Raw genomic sequence first — 20793 nt, 5'->3', positions numbered from 1 at the left:
ATTCGAACCTGCGATCGTAGCGGTCGCGCGGTTCGAGACTGAAGCGCCTAGAACCGCTCGGACACAACGGCCGGCGCCGCTAGCACTCCACCATCATCTCATGTACTCGCAAAAATATTCAGAACTGGCAATATATTTGAAAGTCGGAACTGATGACTAATTTCAGTTCCGTGGAAGTCACTGAAGATGGGACTGATCCAGGGAAATGGAAGCGAAACAAAGTCTGGGACCAAAGTTTGCCGAGCGTATGTGAAGCTGGGAAGTTTGCTGTCCCTGTAGTAAAAAGAGAATATAGGGCTGCTTGGTGACTGGCCAGAGTTATGCCCTCATTTCCAGTTCTCAGTTGTGGCATCGAGAATATCTGGAAAAAACTTCGAAATGGCGCATTCGTTTACTGTTCATTGCACAGTGCCTTCATTTTATGGCGAATGGGTACGAATCAGCATTCCGGCTAGTATCTGGAAGAACTGTTTTACGGCTCTTCACGGAGGATGAGTAAGAGCAGTCTTCCAGTAACAGCACCATAACGCATAATCCGGAATAATAACCACCACAAAGCGACTACGAAAGAAATCTTTCTAGATGCGGCCTGTCGTTGATAGTCTGAGCAACGGCAACGTTTGTGAAGTCTTTTACTTTAAACATGCTTTGTAATGTTGAACTGGAAACAATTCTATGTAGAATGTCCTGTGATTACATTAATAACGTTGTTTCTAAGCGTTCAAATACACATTACTACTTGCTATCAAATCAGACCAGTCTTCTACATGAACGTATGTTCCGGGACGTACCAGTAGTTATTACATTTGTAATCAAATAATTAATGTGTGGACTATGGCCAGTGCCAGTTAGTGGAACTGGATGAGAATCATCAGTGCGGAAAGGAACTGAGAGCTCGAACAGTGTGCGTTTTAAAGTTCCTTAGCGTGGGGTATTTAAACCAGATTAGTTAGTGGTTTACAGTGGAATAACTAACAATGTTAAAGCCAATTAGCTCCTCTATCACACAGCAGATGTGACAAATTGAAATTCATTATTCTGCGTGTTTATACCTGTAGCACGTCAACGATATCAAAGCGAAAGTGACTTCAACGTGGCGCTAAGAGCCGAAAGTTTTTATTTTAGTTTCCATTGAAGGCTTCATCATCGGACAAAAAAATTACTATCGCAGCCTATGTGGATCCATCCTCATTGTGTTGCCAATAATATAAATAAAATTATAAGTCATTGCAGATATGAATTCCCATCCAAAAGCCGGCCGGAGTGGCCGAGCGGTTCTAGGCGCTATAGGCTGGAACCGCGCGACCCGTACGGTCGCAGGTTCGAATCCTGCCTCGGGCATGGATGTGTGTGATGCCCTTAGGTTAGTTAGGTTTAAGTAGTTCTAAGTTTTAGGGGACTAATGACCTCAGAAGTTGAGTCCCATAGTGCTCAGAGCCATTTTTGAACCCATCCAAAATAATACTTAGTGGATACCATCTAAAAGCTCTATAAATGTTTAATAGTAACAATAAACGAGCGATTTGTATGGCTTGTTGACAGTGCTTGTCACTGACAAAGATTCAATGTCAAGCAGACGTTGACACCTTTTTATCTTTGGTCGCGCCTCGCGATTATCAGCTGGTTACGTAATTGCGAAAACATCTATGCAGTAACCTTCCTGATCAGTCAGCGGTATTGATGTTTGTAGGTAAGCCAATAACGATCAGGTGTACGGAATAGGGAACCTCACCTTTCTGTAAGACGGAACTGCTCTGACGTCGGAGGGACCTTCCTTCCTCACAGACACGCAAAACTTTTCGTCTGTTGCAAAGGAACGAGATAACTTTTGTTCGGAAACAACGGCTGCCCTGTATATAGCAGACAGAAGTAATGATTTGGCAGAAACCCTTACCGAGTCTTTTGGCTCTTCCAAGCTACATGAGTGAAAAAAAATTACAATCAATACAAAATTAACTTTCTGTAAGCGCGTGGATGTGCTTGGGCTACCAAGCGGGACGAAATTATTTGCGCCTTGTTAAGTTCTCGCAAGGGAGAGACAGAGATAGATAACATAAAAATTATATTAGAGTTTCATTTACAATGAAAATTGCAGCACTCGTCATAACAATAAAGTCAAAAATAATTTCTTCAGTCGCAAAAAGGACGTATATTATTAGATTACAAATGGAAATTTTTTATTGTACGTGACTATGAGCTGAATGTACAAGAGAATAGATATACACTACTGGCCATAAAAATTGCTACACCACGAACATGACCTGCTACAGACGCGAAATTTAACCGACAGGAAGAAGATGCTGTGATATGCAAATGATTAGCTTTTCAGAGCATTCACGCAAGGTTGGCGCCGGTGGCGACACTTACGACGTGCTGACATGAAGAAAGTTTCCAACCGATTTCTCATACACAAACAGCAGTTGACCGGCGTTGCCTGGTGAAACGTTGTTGTGATGCCTCGTGTAAGGAGGAGAAATGCGTACCATCGCGTTTCAGACTTTGATAAAGGTCTAACTGTACCCTATCGCGATTGCGGCTTATCGTATGGCGACATTGCTGCTCGCGTTGTTCAACATCCAATGACTGTTAGCAGAATATGGAATCGGTGGGTTCAGGAGGGTAATACGGAACGCCGTGCTGGATCCCAACGGCCTCGTATCACTAGCCGTCGAGATGACAGGCATCTTATCCGCAAGGTTCTAACGGATCGTGCAGCCACGTCTCGATCCCTGAGTCAACATATGGGGACGTTTGCAAGACAACAACCATCTGCACGAACAGTTCGACGACGCCTGCAGCAGCATGGACTATCAGCTCGGAGACCGTGGCTGCGGTTACCCTTGACGCTGCATTACAGACAGGAGCACCTGCGATGGTGTACTCAACGACGAACCTGGGTGCACGAATGGCAAAACGTCATTTTTTCGGATGAATCCAGGTTCTGTTTACAACATCATGATCGTCGCATCCGTGTTTGGCGACATCGCGGTGAACGCACATTGGAAGCGTGTATTCGTCATCGCCATACTGGCATATCACCCGGCGTGATGGTATGGCGTGCCATTGGTTACACGTCTCGGTCACCTCTTGTTCGCATTGACAGCACTTTGAATAGTGGACGTTACATTTCAGATGTGTTACGACCCGTGGCTCTACCCTTCATTCGATCCCTGCGAAACCCTACATTTCAGCAGGATAATGCACGACCGCATGTTGCAGGTCCTGTACGGGCCTTTCTGGATACAGAAAATGTTCGATTGCTGCCCCGGCCAGCACATTCTCCAGATCTGTCACCAATCGAAAACGTCTGGTCAATGGTGGCCGAGCAACTGACTCGTCACAATACGTCAGTCACTACTCTCTATGAACTGTGGTACCGTGTTGAAGCTGCATGGGCAGCTGTACCTGTACACGCCATCCAAACTCTGTTTGACTCAATGCCCAGGCATATCAAGGCCGTTATTACGGCCAGAGGTGATTGTTCTGGGCACTGATTTCTCAGGAACTATGGACCCAAATTGCGTGAATACGTAATCACATGTCAGTTCTAGTATGATATATTTGTCCAATGAATACCCGTTTATAATCTGCATTTCTTCTTGGTATAGCAATTTTAAAGGCCAGTAGTGTATTTTTCGGGTGATACTATCAAAATTCTAGAATAGTTACCATGTGAAATATGTCGCTTTAAACTATTAATTACACACATGCCCCTAAAGGCCTTTTTTGCAAGCATTCTCACAATGAGTGACTTTAAATGAAAGGCTCTGAAGGGGCTCTTGTCTGAAGATATAGCCATGCATAATTTGTGAGGAGAGAATATTTACAAGAAATATTCTCCGCATCTCCATCTGCAAAGCAGACTTTTCTTTAAGATTTGTCATCCACATTCCCAGGCGGTATATCTCTTCGACTAACACGTCTCGGACGGAAATTTTGGCGACCTACTCTGTCATCGTGAGGGGAGTCTAAAAAGGGAAGCGAAACGATGTGTGTATGTTATTGAGAAGAAAGTCATGTATGAAGGTGGTCTGTCTTTTCAGACAACCTCATCGACTAGGAAACATTTATTGCTGTGCATTCATCTACGGAAAGCTTCCTGTCTGTCAATTTTTGCAACACAGGATTACCCGACTTGCGTCAGTACCACGTTTTTCGACCATGACATCATGTGATGTGATGTAGTACGCTCATAGACAACACGAGACATCACAAAATAAATTTGCCTGGATTGGAGTGAATTAATGCCAATTGTCATAGGACACATAGCCGTATGTCCAAAGCGATATGAACAGCTAAAACTTTGCAGTTCTATACGTTTACATTTGTTTACACCGCTTATTTGTGAATGTTCCTAAAATTATTCGAAAACATAAAAGCTAAATCCATAAAGTGACAACGATTTTTTGGGGGGAGGGGGGGGGGGGTGGATAGGGAGTGGGTATGAAGAGGACAATGGGAAGGGGGAGGGGCACAGGTTCACCATCGTATGGCAGGTGAGATGCTGACCTGCACTAATTCCTCTCTTGCGCCATACTTTTCAACTAAGGCTACTAGTCGCACCGAACGTTCTTAATCACTGTTAGATTCTAATCTCTGTCTTACAAACAGTTTTTACCCTTTACCGCTCCTTCAAGTACCATGGAGGATATTTATCGATGTTTTAACATGTCTCTATCTCTCCGTCCCTTCTTCTTAGCATTGTCTTCCGTATGTCCCGCTTTCGGCAGATTCTGCGGAAAAGTTCCTCATTTATTACCAGTCCACCTAATTTTCAGCACGCATCTATGACACCACATTTTAAACGATTCGGTCCCGTTCTTTTCTTGTTTTCCCGCCGTCCATGACTCACTTCATATCTTACTGTTCTCCAAATGTACTTTCTGATATATTTCTTCCTCAGATCAGTGCCAGTTTTTGGTACTAGCATTCTTTTGGCCAGGAATGTCTGTGCTAGTTTCCTGCTTATGTCCTCCTCTATTTGTCTGTTCTACGTTATTTTATATGAAGAGTGGTAAAACCCCGTCACTTTGTCGTTCGCTAGTTTATATACTAATCTTATTTCTACTATCCATTATTGCTCTGCTGTTCCGTTCGTTTACTCTCATCCCATAGAGTGCGTTCTTTGTTCATTCCGTTCAACAGGTCCTGCAATTCTTCACCCCTTTCACAGAGGATTCCGGTTTCATCAACAAATCTTCCCATTTTCATCGTATAATGGTTTACCTTTGGCTGTAGTTGCCGTTCTAGGAATGATAATGTTGAAAGGACTTTCTTAAATACGAATGAATATTTGCATGAAAATGATATTCTGTGGATTCCTTTGACGTAATTGGGTAGGAGAATGCAAAATACCTGTACTTCGTCACAGGATTTCATAAACAGCGTCTCAACAAACTTCCGATTCAATGCAACAAAATTACGTGATATGTACAGAAACAAAACTTTTTAAATTGCTGTTTCTTTTACAAATATTATTTATGATCACGCTGGAATATAAATGTTTACCAGGCTGTAAATAATTTTGTCAAACTGTGGGAAGCAAGTAGAAAATTATTCAAGTGTCGCTGGTGCTGAAATAATTACGCTGTTGCTGTTATCGAGAACTGTTAATGTCGACATTGGGAAATTATTTAGCACTTGTGCGTTATTAAATTGTAGTGCAAAGAGAATAGCAAATACGATTAATTGCGCATGAGGATTATTCTCACAGCAAAGTGGCCGCGGTATTAATATTACAGTGAATTTATGTTTGTTATATTGCATTGAGTAACGTAGGCCATAATGGCACAGTCCCTTAAAGATTTTTAAAACAACAGTTCGCACCAGTTACACTCGTCCTATAGATGTGAGAAAAAACACAACTCACGAGAAAGTTTCCAAACAACAAATAAAATTAAAAAAAGAACATTGAACAATTTGTATACGTCAATAATATTTCAGAAAGTGACGAACAATATCAGTTTTTCCACGTAGAAAAATTAGTTTTTCCAGACCAAGACATCAAAAACAATGAGTTAAATTAGCAACGTTTCTTTGAAGGTATATGTCAGGAGCGTATTCCTGTACCGAGGTGAAATGTAGAGAATAAACAGTTCAGACAAGGAGACAATAGCCTCCTTTAAAGTGTGGTCCAGCTGAAGATTAAATGAGTAGATCGGATAACTAAGGCGAAGATAAAATCTGACTGCAAGAAGGGCTCGGTTGAAGTAGGGGTGTGCCGGCCGGTGTGGCCGTGCGGTTAAAGGCGCTTCAGTCTGGAACCGCGTGACCGCTGCGGTCGCAGGTTCGAATCCTGCCTCGGGCATGGATGTGTGTGATGTCCTTAGCTTAGTTAGGTTTAATTAGTTCTAAGTTCTAGGCGACTTATGACCTCAGAAGTTAAGTCGCATAGTGCTCAGAGCCATTTGAACCATTTTTGAAGTAGGGGTGTGCACGCGCGCGCGCGTGCGAGAGAGAGAGAGAGAGAGAGAGAGAGAGAGAGAGAGAGAGAGAACTGAACTACAGCAAGCTTGTTCAAATGGTTGTGGATTGAAAGAGAAATGATGAGATTTGCACAAGATACCCTAGCGTCGACAACTGTACCATATTTCGTCAGGAAAGTGGGTGCACTCAGCGACTGTAATGTGGCTTATAAATTATAGAGTGCAGCAATCAGTCGTCCTTTTTTAGATTTTATTACGCAAATCCAGATTTCGGCTAGTGTCTAGACATTCTCAATGCTTTATTTTCTATTCTCGATTCATGTAAGTCCCTGTTGTTCGGACATCAGTCACATTTCTTTGAATACTCAAATCTGTCTGTGGACAGAAGAGCAGAGCAACATCAACACAGCGGTGAAATGAAATGTTCCTGGGAAATCCCGTCTTCAGTAAACAAAGTTAATTTACTATCCACGCAAACGTAAATGGAAGTCACCTGGTGTTGTTCAGGGCAAGTAGTAACATTATAAAAGGGTAAAAGAGGGAGAATATACAGCTTACCTGCAGGGCAGCACTACTGTTCGCTGTAATCGATTATTAAGTTTGAAAACTACTTCGGAGTTGAGCGTTGCAGGCATTAGTTTCTAACACAATAATGGTATCTGCTATGTAGCGGCACACTTTTTCACTGAAAGATTTCAGTAATTTAAAATATACAAAAATTATATTTGAACTGTCTTCTGATTTACAGGATTGCAATTGAAACTTACTGGCAGATTAAAACTGTGTGCCGGACCGAGACTCGAACTCGGGACCTTTGCCGACAACCCAACCGACAAACAGTCAACGGACCCACCGACAAGAACAAGATAACTCCGCTTCACCCGACTAGCACACAACAGGGAGTTCAATGGAACAACGTAGAAGGTATTGGCGCCCACAACCAATTATAAATTGAGCTGTCAAACTACACACCATGCTGGACAGCGACAACACGATGAGGAAAATACACTGCCTGAATTTACGTCAACGGCCAGGGCAAGTAACTGGAACGTTAACGGTCACAGGCAGAAGATTCCGCTGGTGCACTTCAGTTCAAATAACCAAGTACAGTTAAACTCCACCGGAGGGTGGCTAAAATTTGCCAACTTGGAAACACACGTTGTTGTTCGAGGGAATATCCCAATAGCTGACAACGAACTACAAACGACACAATGTGAACAGTCGTGACTTATTGGTAGCTTACATCAAAACTCAACTTTCATGTCCAGGATCGGTGAACCGCGAACCTCGTAGCGATGGAAACAGCACCACACACTCCGACCGTGAGTGCACGCCGCCAGCAGCCTCGGCCAAACTACGCGCCGCAGAGATTTCCTCGCTGCTCCACGTCAACCGACCAACTCCAGGCCCGGAAATGGTGAAAAGACCAAATATACGTCGGCCGATGAGACAACCAACCGAACGACCAGCCAAGGGTCGTCCCACTCTAATCTCCCTCCGTCGGACAGTGCATGTGTGTCGTCAGCGGTCGGCGAGCATTGGCTGTCGGCGTCTCACCGGCACTCCGTCCCCGACTTCACTGCTGCAGCGTCCCGACTGCACTGCAGGTCCATCTCCAAGTGACTAGTCAGACACACAACTACCCGGAAATACTATCGATTGCTCCAGAGATGGTACGACAGTGCGCTTATCGACACGCGTTGCTGCTGCCGCTCATGGTCAAGTAAGTCAGGAAGTTAGTGACGCCAGTAAATGGAATAAGAAAACGAGGCGGCAGTAACGTGATAGAAGAAGACAAATAATAAATAGGATGAAAACGAGCCGTGCACGGTTCACCTTCATTCATGTGGATATGGTCTTCTGGAAAGACCAGATGTTTTTCTTCGTTTATAACCTTCCCTAAACTATTTCTCTATCGGGTCTGCCTCTCTGTTTACGGCCCTACGGAAACTTGTTTTCTTGTCGACTCCCGTTTGATTTGTATCACGAGGAAGACAGCCATTAGACAGACCTGGTGCCTGAGCACAGGGCAACCTGTTAGAGCGCAGGGTAGCTCCCGGTGCCTGCAGAGGCGCCTCCCAACTGCAGCGACGTGGCCAGCAACCTCGGCTGGCGCAGCCGGAGTGACGCGGCCCTTCTTGCAGCTGCGGCGGCAGCCGACCGCAGCGCAGACCGCGCCATCCAGCGCCTGTCCAACTTCCCCAATTACTGCGCGCTCCCAGCCTCCGCGGATGGACATCGTAACGAGCTGATGAGCGTACAAAGTTTAACGAACGAAGACGTAGAGGCGGCTATGTCTGCAACAGTGCAGCAGAGTTACACAGTGTCTGCCGTCGCTGATTGTTGCCCAAATATTATTAGATCCGTAAGACGGCACGACGTCAATAGAATTATGGACACAAAGGAGTTCGGAATGTTTGAGATTTGCGCTAGATGCTTGTGACGTCTGTATAAAAGTTCTGCACACCGCTAGGTATACAGACTGTCGAATCACTTGGATCTAACTGGTTACAGATCACAATGCGCTTAGGCAGTCATATAAGTGGAATGCTCTTCGGCAATCAGCAGGACCTTCTAACAACCCTACCACAACAAAGGTCAAAAATTAATTATGGTTATAGTGTTGCTCACGCTGCTAAATATTGCATTTTCGGGCAACAACAAAGTTATATTATGTGGCAGGTGTCATTAGAGCACAGTTAATAAAGTCATTTCCTGAAATAATGGATAAACTAGGCACTCATCTTTTCGTGTTTCCCATGCTGGTCTCGTTGTGAACTCATGGCTCAATCGTCGAAAATCTAGGTAGTGACGATTCCAAGCTCGGATGCAAAGAGGCCTAGGTGTTATTCTGCGATATTCAAAAGTTTTTGTAGATGAGTTTCATAAACCATTCTTGAAGATTAAACTTTTGCAAGTTAGGACAATGGTGATGTAAAAAAGTAATCAGCACTCCGAATTTAAGTTACACTTCTTTTTTATTACTTTTGTTGCAATATCACGTAACTCGTTCCAAAACATCACTTCGCAATATAAAACATACTTCAAAATACCTTCCTCACTCTTAAAGTTCACATTTCATAAACTGAATATAATTTGCGTCTTTTTAACATGACGACCAAAGCTTGACTGTCTACGCGCCCAAAAATCAGAGTTACAAGTACGTCAAAGATCATAGTGACAAAAGAAAGAATACACATAAGAATAATATCATTGCAATATATACATATCGATGTATTGAAGTACCTCTACATTAACGAAATCAAATCTGAATGTTGTCACAGAAATATGTTAACTATTTTACAGAAACACAGTAGAATATTGCTGGTATCGAGAGGTTGAGGTGAGGTGCCGTAATGGTTACGTAATTCAAGTACCATTACAACCTCCATTCCGTGTGTTCAATGCAGAACAATGTGCTAATGTTTTTTATCTTTATCGTTACTGACAAATTTCGGCTACTGCCATCATTAGGTTCAAATCCACAACTTCCGAAACGAAGCTCAGACTTATTTCCAATGAAATCTACACTGAACAGGTGCGTTAGGTCTGCTGAAGGCAGAAGCTGACGCGTGTCAATAAAGTAACAACCAAAAATACTATTGAAAAAATTCTCTCGAACGTCCAGCTTTATCAAGTGGTTTAATATCCACTAGCTTTCGCCCGAATATTCTTCGGCCATTGTCAGACGGTTCCTGTCGTTTGGTTTCTGCTACCATCTTTATATAGCCGTGCTGCCTTCTGCCTCCAGCGCTGGAGCGAGCACCAGTCACGTCACAGACGGCAGTGCGGCTGTACACAAAGTTGGTAGTAGCAACCAAAAGACAGTCACCACCTGACAATGGCAGAAAACTGGTGGATTTTAAACTGGTAGACACGGCAGGGAGCTAGAGAGAATTTTATTAGAACATTTTCCTTTTCATGGTGGGATGATACAGCAAGCAGTGATAAATGATAAAAGAATTTCAAAACCATGCATTCATATTTAGATAGTATTATTTGCGACTAATGAACGTGGACTGCGGTTTCAGACAATTATTCAGCATTCGTTTGAATTAATGTAGAAGACCACTGAAAAAAGTTAATTACTTTATCTGTTGAGTAAATGTAGCATTAGTCGACATCACTTCAATTTTTATTTATTTATTCATTTATTTTTTGAGTTCTCTAATCGATTTGATGCAGCCTGCCCGGAATTCCTCTTCTGTTCTAACCTCTTTACTTTAGCACTTCCACCATACGACCTCAGTTGTTGGAGATATTCCAATCTCTGTCTTCAACTACAGTTGTTACCCTCTAAAGCTCCTCCTATTTCCACGCTGGTTGATGTTTTAATATCTCTCCTAACATTCCGTCCTTTATGTAAGTCTGCAGGCTTTCGTGGCCGTTGTCACTAATGTTAAAATCGTCTGGGTTATTAGGCCGCGTCATGTTTCTTCTAAAATGTTCGACTGATCCAGCAGTAGTGGACACCATAATATCCTGAGGAAGATCCCAGCAGAGGGGTCGAAACGTCGAACATTTTAGAAGAAACATAACGCGGCCTAATAACCCAGAAGATTTTAACTTAAAATCCCGTCCTTTCTTTTTGTCAATGTTTCCTGTATGTTCTCTTCTTCACCGATTCTGCGGAGAACTTCCTCATTCCTTACTTTATCAGTCCAATTAATTTTCAATATTCGTCTGCAGTACCATCTGTTATTCGCTTCGATCCTCTTTCGTTCCTTTTTTCCCACAGTCCATGTTTCACTGCCATACAATGTTGTGCTCCAAACGCACATTTTCAGAAATGTCTTAGATTAGATTAGATTAGATTTACTTTCGTTCCAATTGATCCGTAGTGAGGAGGTCCTCCAGGATGTGGAACATGTCAGAAAAACAACAATACATGACAAATATTTAAACTAAAACAAATAAGCTAATGTACCATTCCACAGGTCCCAAGTGGAATGATCGTCATTTTTTAATGAACACTAAGAGTCATTTTACAAATACTATTGCACTGAATTTAAAATAAAAAAGTTTTATATTTATTTATAAGGTAAGAAACATGTAATACAACTACTGTAATACTTATTTACAATGAACACATTACTGCACTGAAATGGTGCAGAAGTTAGATTATACTTACACACACACACACACACACACACACACACACACACACACACACACACACACACACACACAAATTTTCAGTGAACACATTACTGCACTGAAATTGTGCAGAAGTTATGTTGTACTTATATACAAATCAGTTGGTTTTCCTCAGAAATTCATCAATGGAGTAGAAGGAGTTGGCCACCAATAAATCCTTTAGGCTTCTCTTAAACTGAATTTCATTGGTTGTTAAGCTTTTTATGGCTGCTGGCAAGTTATTGAAAATGTGTGTTCCTGAATAATGCACACCTTTTTGTACAAGACTAAGTGACTTTAAATCCTTGTGAAGATTATTCTTATTTCTAGTATTGATTCCATGAATTGAGCTGTTGGTTTGAAAAAGTGATATATTTTTAATGACAAATTTCATTAAGGAATAAATATATTGGGAAGCTGTAGTTAGTATCCCTAGTTCCCTAAACAGGCTTCTGCAGGATGTTCTTGAGTTCACACCACATATAATTCTTACTCAAATTTAGACCTTCGTTTGATACTAGTAGACTTCTCTTGGGCAGAAATGTCGTCTTTCCCTGTGGTAGACTCCTGTATGTCCTTCTCCTCGCTTCATCCGTCATGTGTTATTTGCAGAATTCCCTTACTTCTTCTACTTCATGATCTCCAATTTTGTTGTTAAGTCTCTCGCAGTTCTCATTTCTGCTACTTCTCATTACTTTTATCTTTTTCCGAGCTACACTCAATCCACTACAAGGCAAAAGCAGCTATCAATATTAATAAAGTAGCATGTGACCACGACATTATATAATCTAATCCTATAAAGGTCATCAGCCTTGCCGACAGGACCACGCATATCCATTGTGCAACACTACATTCACGTCCCTACAATGTGAAAATGATTCATTTATCGACATTCTATAGCAAAAAAAAATTACTTTAAGCAGAAAATCAAGGTGATCTTGGTATCTTAGACATCTGTGGAACAGACTTTTCGATACTTTTTTGTTAAAAAATTAGAATTGTAACTCCTTTCGTGTTCTTCCCCGAAACTCGGCAATGTAACGTCGTACCATTTCTGTAACTTGGACTGTGAGTTCAATAAGAATTTTATTTCGACTATTTCCTCTTTATATGGGTAGCATAGTACAAAACCCTATGAAATGATCGTATGGCAGTGATGGGCGGGAAGCCCCATGCGGAGGAGTTCGGCCGCCAAGTTGCAAGTCTTATTGCAGGTGACACCACACTGGGCGACTTGCGTGTAGGTGATGATGAGCAGGACAGCACAACACCCACTGCACGAGCGGAGAAAATCTCCAACTCAGCCGGGAATCGAACCCGGGCCCGCTGCATGTAACGAAACCCTATAGTTCCGCAGTAATGAAGTTTATATTGTTTAATTCTTTGCCTCTAAATTAGTTAGAAGTAGTCGGACTGGTGACGCAAAGCCATTAGAGTCCCATAGTTTTTTCCCGTTTCAGTATTTGTAACTCGATCCTGCAGCCTATTTTTTTAACGAGGTCCGATTGCGACTATTATTACTGTTCAAAGTATTTCTTTGCATTGAAGTTAACAATAACATAGTTCCACACCACCAAGCTCGCTGCTTTCCAACGATGACTTCTGGGCCTGCAGCAAACTCTTCTATGAGAATGACATCAAACTGTCATGAGTAAAGACATAATCTTCTAAAGAGCAATTTTACGAAGTAAGAAAGGATTGAAAGATCTGATATCTTATTTCAAATTTTACAACTGCGTCTTTTATTTTCTTGTTGGCAGCGTGTTGTGTCGCTTGTTTAATAATATATAAATTTAAAATCACAAATATCCATAGAGGAGGGAAATGATGCATTACAACAGCCACACTTTCAGAATGATTCCTTCTACTGTCTTATAAAATCAGAGGCGTTGGACAGTGCCATCATATTAAAGTAAGAAGCAAGTCTCTGCATTCTGGCCGTTATGGGCCAATCGCAACCGAACGACCGCTGTGTCATCCTCTGCCAATGGAGCAACTGAATGTGGTGTGTTGGGGCGTGGGATCAGCATACCACTCTCCTGGCCATTTTCAGCTCTATTGACATTGGAGCCACTACTTACTTCTCACTCAAATAGCTTCTCAGTTGAGAACACGACACTGAGTGCCCCCTATTTCAGTCCCTTCCCCATACTCCTCCCTCCTCCGAGGAAAATTCCTTGGTAATACCGGGAATCGAACCACGTCCACCGCACAGCAGCAGGACACGCTGATCACTGAGCTACGGATGCGGACGTGCCGTCTCATCAAGTTAAATATTTCTTAATTTTCTGTGTATGTTTTATGCTGTACCGCTACAGGTAAAAAGTTCTGAAGTGTTTTAGAGTCAGCCGGCCGGTGTGGCCGTGCGGTTAAAGGCGCTTCAGTCTGGAACCGCGTGACCGCTACGGTCGCAGGTTCGAATCCTGCCTCGGGCATGGATGTGTGTGATGTCCTTAGGTTAGTTAGGTTTAATTAGTTCTACGTTCTAGGCGACTGATGACCTCAGAAGTTAAGTCGCATAGTGCTCAGAGCCATTTTTGTTTTAGAGTCAGGAGTTTTATCAGGCAAATACCAGGCGAACCGTTCTCACTTTGAAGGAACGAACAGAGGCAATGGGAGTCTTACTCTGGAATACTCGGTATGGGATTTCCAAGTTCCAGCAGTTGGTTTACAGTCTAGATAGAGTTCTAGGAAATTATGTTACGCGAAATCAAGACTTCAGCCGCCTACAGCCTTTGAAATATATCAGTGGTGTAGGTTGAAAATTTGTGCCAGACCAGGAGTCGAAACTGGATACTTCGTTTCTTCAGAAGGGTTACCTCAACGGCGTCAGCCATCCGGACACATTTCTCGTCCACCCCAAACTAGAATTCGCAAGCACTATCCCCACTGCTTGTGGCATTCATTGAGCCCCTCAGCATTCGGAAGATATAGTGTATTCGCAGTGAAATTATCTAGCTTCTTAAAAGAGATCATAGTCGCCGTTGACTGTATAAAATATTTATTGTTACTATTGCTGCATTTTGACGACGACATGTACTCATATCAGATAGTTTTATATTCTGACACAACGTAACTTTGCAGTGTTACTTGAAAATGGCCATAAGGCCGAAATTACAATAGTAACAATAAATACTTTATACAGTCAACGGCGACTATGATGTCTTTTAAGAAATATTATATGACTATGAATCCCAACCATGAGAAGTTAATATCTAGATTCTGTTGGGCATTATACGAGACTGTATGACTGAGGACGGCCTTAGATACTTTCAGTGCCGACATGCCCAACAGGATAGGGATCACATATCAATATACACTGACGAAAAGAAAACCACAACACCAAGAAGGAGTCATGTTTCTACGTCTGAAAAATGATGGCATTCAAATTTCGTGCCAGTTGCATAAGAGTGGCGCTAGTAGTGCCACTACGACGATGCAAATCAGGTTTGCTTTAAATACATGCTGTGACGATCATGAGCGTTAGTTACCTTTGAGATTGGACGTGGTGGGTTAATGTCAGTCAAGAATGCCTTTAAGGCGACGAAGACGCCATTATCAACACCTCACTCAGTTTGAAAGAGGTCGTGTAATAGGGCTACGAGAATCTGGGTGTACCTTCCGCGATACTCCAGGAAGATTTGGCAGGACTGCTGGTAACGTTGGTCACGAGAATGTACGGTCGCAAGAAGACCGGGCTCCGGACGACCACGTGGCTATCGTGTTCAGCGTACGGCTGCGGTTCACCTTACTGCACCTGCAGCAGCAATTGGAGCATCAATTGCCACCACAGTGATATAACGAACTGTTACAAATCGGTTACTTCAAGAACAGCTCCGAGCCAAACACGCTGTAGCACGCATTTCAATGACTTGAAACACGTATGTAACGCAGCAGCGATGGCGAGGCATTGCAGCGTCTCTGACCAGAGAGCCATTTATCGTAGTTAGTCTGCGCTTGACCGCGCGAGTGTTGCAGTCCAGTCTGTTAGTAGTAGTCGTGCAGTTCAGTTCGCTAGTAGTAGTCGTGCAGAGCAGTTCGCTAGTTGTCGCTATGCAGAGCAGTACTCTGTCAGTAGTCGTTGCGAGTCTGTAGCTCGATTTAGTTGCGAGCAGTTTCGCTAGTAGTAGTCGTGCAGTGCAGTGCAGTAGTAGTCGTCATGTAGAGCAGTTCATTCGAGTGGAGATGTGTGTGTAAGGAGTCGGGAGGCGTCGACATGGCATTCTGGTCAAGAGGCTAAATGAGGTATATTCTTAATTAAGGTAATCAATAGATAATGTAAAGTTTATTAATTGTGATTAATTTCCAACAAGTGCCCCAATAATAATTTTTATTCCAAAGCAGTTTTTTTACAAACAAAATTTATTTAATTGCACTTCCCCTTTCATTCCACTCCCGTTAAAGAAAAATTTCAGTAAAATCACAGAAAAAAGGAATATTATTATTTGCAATGCAGTTCCTCCAAGCCGTGCACACGAATAAGAGCAGAAATTTGACTACCAGTTACAATGAGGTAAGACTTTAATTCTGATTGTTTTACACAGGGCCAAAGACCGATATTTCGGTTTAATTGAATTTTCTTATCACTGAATGGACTTTAATTTTTTTGTGAGGAATTTATAATTGAGTCAGATTGCTAATTTTTGTTTAATTGTCATTGTCAGTAGATTTCATTGTGGCGAGGTTACACTTAGCGCAATGTCCATTAGGATTTCTAAATAATATTGTCTTTCATTTAAAATATTTGTGGGAAGGTTACACTCGGCTCCCATTTGTATTAAGTATTGTCTTTTTTCTTTTAAATTACGATGGGGAAGTTACACTTGGCGACACCCAGTCCAGGATCGTATTTCGTTGAGAGTCTTTTGAACAACAGTCAGATATCTGCTCTTATTTGCTTAGATATAATTAAGATTTGGCGCAACGCTTTTATTAACTTGTGACTTTCTTTCCACAGATCAACGACTATTCGTTTGCTCTGTTGTATTTGTGTGTTGCTTTTGCATTGTGCTTATTTGTTTTGTGAATAATTGTGACTACTGTAAAAATGCCGCGAAAGACTGTGAATAGTGTATCGCGAGGTATTATAAACGAAATTACCGACTTAAACAACGTGACTGATAGTAATTGTGACACGCAGTGTAATGATGTCAATCCTGCGTTCACTAACAATCAGTGTATTCCAACCACTAATGATGGCTTTTACCTTAATGATGAACAAACGAACTCAATTGTCTCGTCTGTTAATTTGATGACAATGGATGACGCGGGACGCTCTATTGTAATGAGCGCTGCCGAGCTTAACACACCCGATTCGGAAAACTCAAGTAACGTACAGACAAATTCTGTTAATGAAAATGAACAAGGTGCACAAAGTACGCCGGAGTTCTTTAATTCCGAATAGTGAATGAGAGTGTACATTTGATAGGGAAAGCTTTTTGTGAACCAAAGAATGACCGAATGGTCACACAAAACGTGACAATTGCATGTACTCCATCACAGAGTACTGTGAATGCAACAGCTACTTTAAGTTTGGATCAATTTAGGGCAATAATGCTACAGTTTAAGAACGAACTTAGTGCAATTATCAAACAACAGAGTGAGAAAACAGACAACAGTTTCAAACAACTTAGAGAACAGTATAAACAACTTAATGCAAACTTTAATGAACAGAACAAACAAGCTAGCGAACAGATTACAGCTGTTACCATACAATGTCAGGACACTAAAGTACAATTACGTGTGGATACTAAGACTTGTGCTAATAACAGTAATGAAGAAGTTGGCACTGTTGCACAAGAATTAAGTAGCACACGTGTAGGCACAACAGAATCACATAAAGACAAGATTAATGCAGTCACTGAAAAATGTTCAGCGAACGAAACACAGATACACGAAATTAATGCAGTCACTGAACAATGCCCTAAAAACGCAGTACAGATTCGCGACGAAGTTAATTTAGAGTCGGTGGAGGTTTCGCACACTCCGAATACGGAGGTTGATGAGAGGTTTGCACGACAGATCGGCCAAATTGACGAAAGTGTTACAGTAACAGAGTTGAGGGCTAATTCAGTCACCAATACGTCACAGAATCCACTGCTTTGCGAACATTTGTCGGACTTGCGCAGCGCGTGTGGTGTGGGCGGTTTACAGAGACTACGAGGCGTGGGATCCGAAAGGCCACGCGACTTAAAATCTGAAAAGCTGTGCAACTTGAGATCCGAAACGACACAGACGAACAGATTCACACACAAACCTGAACGTGTTATCAAATTCAGTGACGAGAACGTTAATTATAAGCAATTTGCATTTGTAAGAAAATCTAAGGAATTTAATAATGACAGCGTACAGGTACACGCTTTGCACTGTATACGACAATTTATCTTTGTACATTCACCGCTATTACCTGTAATGCAGAAACTAGCTTTGAACCAGATGCGACAATTTGCTATTGTATTTTCATCAGCATTATCTATTATGCAGAAATTAGAATTAACATGGATACAACAATTTGCTTTTGGATTTTTACCGCTGTTGCGTGCAACGCAAAAGCTAAAATTTATTTGCAGTGCGTAATAGACCTCAGGGGATTCATTACGCTTTAATGGATATGTGCCGTAGCGAGCATAGGGCCCCGAGCTGTAGTAGTGCTGTTTCATCTTTAGTTTTCTGCACTGCTGCCTTTTCTTCTACTATCCTTTATATCTATCAAAACTGCTCTTTAACTATTGCTCTACCTAGTATTAAGAAACGAGTAATGAAAACCGGATATGACAAATATTTTACCGAATGTGACAATTTTCAGTAGGCACTCCCGTAATGACAACTACCGCCGTAATTTTAATTACAGATAAAATCGTAATCATCAGTATGTGTAAAAGTATTAGTAACAGGAACCACATTTTTGTAACAATAGATGTTTTTCACCACAACAGCATGAAAGTAAGCCGCTTAGCATACGTAACCAACAATGCAGTCTACAAGGTCAACCAGGCTTTAATGTTTCGCCGCGTGCACGTATAGTCCCAGATCCAACAAATAGTAACGCACGGGAGCAAGGAAACAACTATGTACAGACAACACACTATTTCAACTCGTATCGCAATGCGCCGTATAGAAATTACTATCATGACAGACGTAAAAATGATGAGCACAATTTTTCAGCGTACATTGAATAACAGTCGATCTTATGAGCAGCAACAACATCAGCAACAACAAATAATCATGAATGAAACAGACAATAGGTGTCATCGATAGCGTAATACGTCAGTAAGAAATAACAGAACAGTTCATATAGTGGATATGCCACAACATTCTCCTGTAAATAACAGCACGTACGATAGATTTTAACCAGATACAGCACAGATTGCATATTACAGTTACGCAAACATTACTTTTGACACGCAGAATTTTGTTCACGAGAATGTTATTTGAAACATGCTTTGTTGAATGCTCCACTCTTATCGCACCCAGATCTTACCAGAAATTTTTCCATTGCCACCGACAGTTCTAACACCGCTTTAGGCGTACATATTTTCCAGGAAATTGAAGAAGATGGTTCAGTAGTAATTAAAAACATCGCATTTGCAAGTCGCATTCTGTCACCTGCTGAACGAAATTACTCCGTTACAGAACTTGAAACATTATGTGTTGTATGGGCTTTCACGAGATTTCGGCACTTTCTTTATGGCAGACATACCACCGTCTACACAGATCACAGAGCAATACAATTTTTACTTTCGGCCAAATTCACGCATGATAGATTAAGCAGATGGAAACTATATTTACAAGAATTTAATTTTACAATAGTTCACATTCCCGGCACACAAAATGTTATAGCAGACGCACTATCGCGTTCTCTCGGCAACAATCAGCAAGACGTAGCAACCAACTTCTGCAAAACAAATTTCAGTATCATGTACATTCAGCAAGTTGCATTTGAAAATTTTATTTAATCGTCATTACAGGAGATAGCAAAAGAGCAAAATAAAGACAATGTGTGGAAAGAAATTAAACACCTTTGGCAAGATAGGAATAATGTTACGATTAGAAACCACTACACTGTACGCAATGACATTCTGTTTCGCCGCTCTCATCCTGACAGCAACAATTGGTTATTATGCATTCCTGACGAACTGGTTAACAAATTAATTTGGTACACTCATTTAAGCTACGCACATTACGGAGCACGAAAATGTTTTCTTATACTGAGACAGAACTGTTATTTTACTAACATGGACAAACGTATACGACGAGTTTCAGCGTCTTGTAAAATTTGCCAGAAAGCTAAATCAGACACCACTTCACATATTCCTCCATTATATCCCATTATACCTGTTAAATTAAGACATATGGCCGCTGTAGATATTTTTGGTCCGATTCCCAGAACTAACAGAGGTTTTTGCTACATCTTTGTCGCTGTTGAGCTCACTTCAAAATTTGTTACTTTCACTCCATTACGCAAAGCTACTGCTAAAACTGTTTCGAAAGCATTTGTAAAACATTTTCTATTTCATGTAGGGCATGTGATGAAAGTAATTTCTGACAATGGATCTCAATTTCGTAGTACCGTATGGACACGCATGTTACGAGCCAGAAACATTTCTCCGATCTATATATCCAAGTACCACGCTTCTTCGAACCCCTGTGAAAGATTAATGAAAGAAATTGGTAAGCTGTGCCGAATATACTGCCACAAAAGACATATTGATTGGGATACACACATACTCTCATTCCAAGATGTAATTAATTCCATTCCAAATGAATCCACTATGCTATCTCCGTCTGTTATACTGAAAAACGTTGAACCACCAAACAAAATTAAAGAATTAGTAAAATTCCCCAAATGTCGGCGACTAAGACACCACGAAATAATTGACATTGCGCTGAACAACATCAAACGTGCCGCAGAGCGCCGGAGAAGACAGCAAAAACAGGTTTGTACACGCCGCGACTTTCACGTTGGACAGAAGATATTGATACGTACACACTATTTATCCAGTAAATTAAAAGGTAAGTGCAGTAAATTTGAACTTCTATACGCAGGTCCATATCGGATTCGCAGCATCCCTCACCCCAATGTTGTACACGTCGAAACTTTGAGAACCAGAAAATCGAAAGGCAATCACCATATCTCAAACATTAAACCGTTTATTGAATGAAACCACTGTATGATTCAACACACTATGATGCCATTTACTAATGCAATTATGTCACCTGACTAATTACTGAT

Source organism: Schistocerca piceifrons, chromosome 1 (assembly GCF_021461385.2).
Source record: "Schistocerca piceifrons isolate TAMUIC-IGC-003096 chromosome 1, iqSchPice1.1, whole genome shotgun sequence".
Lineage (NCBI taxonomy): Eukaryota > Metazoa > Arthropoda > Insecta > Orthoptera > Acrididae > Schistocerca > Schistocerca piceifrons.
This window is presented reverse-complemented; position numbering follows the sequence as displayed.